Source organism: Diospyros lotus, chromosome 10 (assembly GCF_014633365.1).
Source record: "Diospyros lotus cultivar Yz01 chromosome 10, ASM1463336v1, whole genome shotgun sequence".
Taxonomy (NCBI): Eukaryota; Viridiplantae; Streptophyta; class Magnoliopsida; order Ericales; family Ebenaceae; genus Diospyros; species Diospyros lotus.
In genome coordinates, this window is record NC_068347.1 from 16350454 (window position 1) to 16355953 (window position 5500).

The 5500-nt window shown below is 34.1% G+C and overlaps 1 pseudogene; it reads left to right on the top strand.

The window, feature by feature from the left end:
* The first annotated feature begins 1296 nt into the window (after window positions 1–1296).
* Window positions 1297–5500, top strand: part of LOC127811147 (trafficking protein particle complex II-specific subunit 120 homolog) — a 14355-nt pseudogene continuing 10151 nt past the window's right edge.

Here is a 5500-nt window from a genome sequence, read left to right on the forward strand (position 1 = left end):
TGTCATGAAATGAATAGGTAGACTGGTAGACTAGTAAAGGCTGCTCGTCTTTTATTATTTTAGTCACAAGCAAATGAATGAATGAATTGAGGAGAGAGAGGCCCAAGCTTTAATATGAATATGATGGGATGTGATAAAATCTTTTCCACGTGTGTGAGTGATGTGCCTGTCACCTCGATTAGCAACCTTCTCGCAGCCCTTATATTCATTCAGGACGGTATATATTCAGTTCAGTGGCATTGACTAGTCATGTCATAATAACAATACACCATGCTTAATTATTTGATTATATACAGGAGGAAGGAAGGTTCCCTATTGCCCACAGGCATGGTCTAGCAGTAAAGCACTTAGAAGAATAACACGAGCATCGGGGGTTCAAATCTTAATGGCGACTGGTGGCATTTATTGCTGGCTTGTTGCCCTTGTGGAGAGAGCGTGTTGGTGCGCCCTGTCTCCCCTCTAGGGGTCCCATCCGCACGACATGAGAGGGGTCCACAGAGAAGATAGCCATATCTCGGAGGTCTAGTTTGGGTGTGTATAGGTTGGATCCGCATTCGGATTTACTCGGACGTGCATCAGGGGGAAGGTCATCGCCCCTTAGGGACTAGTTGTGCGTAAGTCCGGATACCCCAAGTGAATCGATGATTAATAATATTATTTTTTGTCTTATAAATTTTAATTGGTGATGATATTTTTAATTAAATAAAATTATTATTACAACTTAATAATAATTAATTAATTAAAAAAATAAATAATTTATTTATAAAAGAGACTATTGGAATTAAAACTGAGTCAAAAAATCAATTAAAAAACTTGAGAAATAACAGAAATTAAATTTGAATTTTAAATAACAGAAATTAATGTTAGCATGCCACCCTGCTCCCGCGCTCCAACGGACGTATCTTTTCTGGGATAGCATATCTCCAACCACCCACGCTCCTCCCCCATTCGGATTCTCGTATCTTCCCCTTCCCCCCACGCTCCCCCCTCCTCTCTCTCTATCTAACCCTCTGGGAGAGATGCGGACAGCTCTCTCCTCTCTCTCTCTCTGCGTTCTCTCGTCTCACTCTCTCCGTCGCTGCCGCCAACGCCTCTACCATCGCTGCGGAATCCACTGCGGAATCCAACTCCTCCCACCCGAGATCCAAGGAGGTCAGCTTGCCCGGAATGATCGGTGCCGCATTGGAGAAGGAATTCACCGAGATTGAAGATCTGCCCCAAGGTTTGATCTCTCCTCTCTTCTTTTTTGTTTTGTTTTGTTTTTATGATTGAATATGGTTCGATTATTTTCAATCTCGTTAGATTCATGCTTTTTGTTGCTCTCAATACTTACTGTTTTGTTTAATTTTTTATTATGTTGATTTATTTTTTCAATTATTATCTTTATTGTAATTGGTATTTTGATTTGGAGGACAAGCTTTGGTTGTAAGGTAGGGGTGCACCTTCGTGAATGTAAGGTCATTGGTTCAAGCAGTTGAAATCGCCTCTTTGCAGGGCATGAAATAAGTTTCGCACAAAAACTACCCTACCCTCTAATAGCTTGTTAGTTCATTTTATTCCTTGATTGGCCTTACTGGTGTTGACTTGAGGTGTACTTTTGGTTAATAATTTTGATTGACGGTAAAGATTGATTTGTATAATGCTTTATGTCTTAGATTTCTTAGTTTTATATCAATTTTTTATTTTCTTCCTAGCTATATTTGTTAATTTTTTCAGAGTGACATTTCTATTTATGATTTAATATCGTCTAATTGTTTTATATGTTGTTAGATCCATGCTTTTTGTTTACTCTGCATACTTGATGCTTTGCTTACTCTTTTTTTGTTTTTGTTTTGATATGTTGGCATAGATTGGAATACAGCAACACAATGGTTTCTCTTTTGTGAAAGGAAGGATTTGGGTTTGTGTTTTGGAAACATCATCTTTATAAACCTAGGCAAAGGCTTTGCCCATAAATATTTCACCCGTAACTCTTAAAAAGTGGGAAATCTCGTGCACTAAGGATGCCCTTTATTATTTTGTTGATTTATTTTTTGCATAACTTTCTTTATTCAATTTTAAATGTATTTTCTAATAAATTTACTGTTATTAGTACGTTGGTTTAGTGGGTGGGTGCTTATTCTTTTGTTAATGGAAAGTCACAGATTCCTGTAGTTGAAATAGGATATTTGCAAGGCATCAAAGAAAATTTTGTAAAAAAAATAACCTGTCCTCGACATGCACAAAATGAGAAAACCACGTGCATTGAGGGCTGCCATTTATTAGTTTTTTAGGTTATTTTTTCTTTTTTGGCCTTATCAATGTTAACTTAAGGTATATTTTTTATTCACCATCTTTATTGACTATATAGATTGATTTTTGCAATGCTTTGTGTCTCAGATTTTTTGGTTTTACTTAATTGCTTGATTTTGTTTCTACCTTAGTTGTTAATTTTTTCTTAGCGATTCTTTTTTTTTTTTTTTGGCTTTTATGGTTGAATATCATCTGATTATTTTTTTATCTTTTTGGATTCATGCTTTTCCATTACTCTCCTTGATTCTTTTTTTTATTAACATAGATATGTTGGTTTATTTTCCTTTAACTATCTTTATTGGTTTTGAAATACATTCTTTTACTTTTTATTATTATTTGTATCTTGCTTTACTGGTTGTGCTTTGGTCCCAATGTAAAAAGTCAGAACCTCATGCACCAAAGATACTATCTATTATTATGTTGATTTATTTTTTTCCATAAGTGTTTTTATTTGTTTTAAATGCACTTTTTTTTTTATTATTATTATTGTTAGTATGTTGGTTTGGTGGGCAAGCCTTGGTACGATTGTTCCTTTTGCGAATGGAAGGACAATTCCATGCAAAAACAATCCTCCATCAACCCATCACAATGTGGAAAAATGAGTGAAGAAAGGATGACCCTTTATTATTAGTTTGTAAGTTTATTTTCTTCTTATTAGTGTTTACTTGAAGTGTACTTTTGGCTAACCATTTTGATTGACTATAAAAATTGATAGTGTTTATATGTTGTCCAAGGGACTTAAAACAATTCAGCTTTTGGAGGAAATGATGTATCTTCGTAGGTAATATGTTCTAATCTCATATCTCTTTAAATTTAAATGTCTTTGTTGATATGGTTTTCAACCTTGACTGTTTGCCAAGATTACGCGTGTGATTAAATATTGATTATTTCTTTTTGTTGATTATTAAAGCCTTCAAGATGAAATCATCTTTCGCTCATCGGTATGAATTGTTTTGGATATGACCTTATGGTGTTAATTGAGGTAGGTCTGTACCTGTGAAAATAGGTGCTAAATTATATTGTAGTGTCTTAAATGAACTTGCTCATTGAGTGCTATGTCGTAATGTTTTGATGATGAATTTTGCTATGAGTGTATGATTGATAAAATTCTTGAATAAGCTTGTTCTTCTTCTGTGATTGATGTTTTGGAATGCAATGAAGTTATGCTCATCGTTTTGGATGATCTTTGCATTATAATGAAAATGATTGTTTGTTGACTAAGGTATTTCTATACCTAACTGCATTCATATCTGATTGAATGTTCATGATTTGCATTTAGATAATAAAGTGGAAAATCTTAATGTTTTTGATGAGGCGATAGTCAAATGATTGGGTTGCTTACGATTGTATTAGGTTAAAGGTAATATTGTTCATTGCTTTAAAAATCTTTGTGAGTGACTATGTTTGGTGTGCTCATGAGTGGCACAATTCTATGTATTCAATTTATGTGATTGAAATTATAAATGCATTAAGTGATAGGTTGATTGAGTTCTCTTGAGTAATGATAGGATCGATCCAATGATTAAATCTGTTTTAGGATTATTTCAAAATGTTTGGGAAATTTGAATCCTGCTTGAATATGTTTCTTGATTGATTTGGGTACACATGAAGTGTGCAAACATTATATGAGATATGCCTTCGGTGTATGTGCATTTCTTGAATTTAAAAATTACGTTATAGGATTCTGTATTTTGATTTTACTGCATAGAATTCATATGCTCACGAGTAGCATAGTAAAGTGTGTTGTTGAGACTCAGTGGTAGTTTGGTTTATGGTCACTCGAATAGTGAATGAAAGTTAATCGAGTGTCCAATCTTTATCAGGTTCTTCTCTTTGGATTATTTACTTGTTGCAATTCTGTCTCTTAAAAAAAGAATGGATGCGTTTAGGAGTTATTGAATATGCATTTTGATAATATGATTGAATGTTTGAAAATTGTTTGTCCCGAAAATACATGTTCTCGTGAATGGATTTATTATTCGTGCATTTGAGGATAAATAGTTGTTTCTTGTGCAATAATATTTTGTGATAAGTTCTTGAATGAATTTGATTTTAGATTTTATTTGAAATCCTGGGAACGAGAAAAATCTCCTAGGAGTGAATAAAGCGTTCATGGATTGAAGTCTTGAAATGTGGTTTTCAAGTTCATCCATATAGTGTTGCATATTCCCAGAAAGTGTCATAAGATATTCGATTAATCTGTGAAGTTAATCGAGTAAGAGTGTGTAGATATAGGTCTCTATGGAATATTAGTCGAGTAATGGGGAAATGTTACTCGAGTTACTAAGATAGAATAGATATTTCTAAAAGAAGCTCGAGCTTCTCACTCGAGTGTCATAGGACTAGAATCCTAGTGCTTAAAAGAACTTTAGCTTTTCTAGCTTAACAGCTAAGAGTGGTCCATGGCTCTCTTCATGGGTGTCTATCTTTTCTCAAAAGTGGTATCAGAGCAAGTACCGTTATTTACTTTTCTAGCTTAACAGCTAAGAGTGGTCCATAGCTCTCAAGGGGAGATTTTGGTGTCACCTCCTCTTATGCAAATGCTTTATGAAATACCATGAAGAACGATTTCATTTCAAAATCATCTATGGATTTGAATGTGCATTCTGCTTTAAATAAATTTGTTAGCTCTAATTTTTTGCGTGAGGTTTTTCATAGTGAACACAGGGGCATCAAAGAAGATTACTTTTTGGAATCTCGAGTTCCATCCACGAGTCAAGAGGAGCATATAGAAGAAGAAGAGGTAACCATTTCTTGTTCTTCTTATGATATAACAGATGCTATTGATAGGATTAATGTATATGAAAACTTTTTTCATATGAATATTTAGAATAAAGAAGGTTTGGGTTCCCAAGGATGAGCTTAAGGCAGCTGCAAAAATGGTTTTTGTAGTTAAGAATATGTGTTTGATACAAAAATAGCTTAGAAAATTCAAGGGCTCAAATGATTGGGTAGCTTATCTTTGATAGGCTTTCTATGCCGTCCATGGGACTTAAAAATAGTTCAGCATTGGGAGAAAACAATGCATCTCCCCAGGTAACATATTTCGATCTCATATCTCTTTAAATTTAAATGTCTTTGTTGATATGGTTTTCAACCTTGCCTATTTTCGTTGATGGCGTGTGTGATTAAATATTGATTAATTATGTTGTTGATTATTAAAGCCTTGAAGAAGAAAACATCTTTCGCTCATCAGTATGAAATTTTT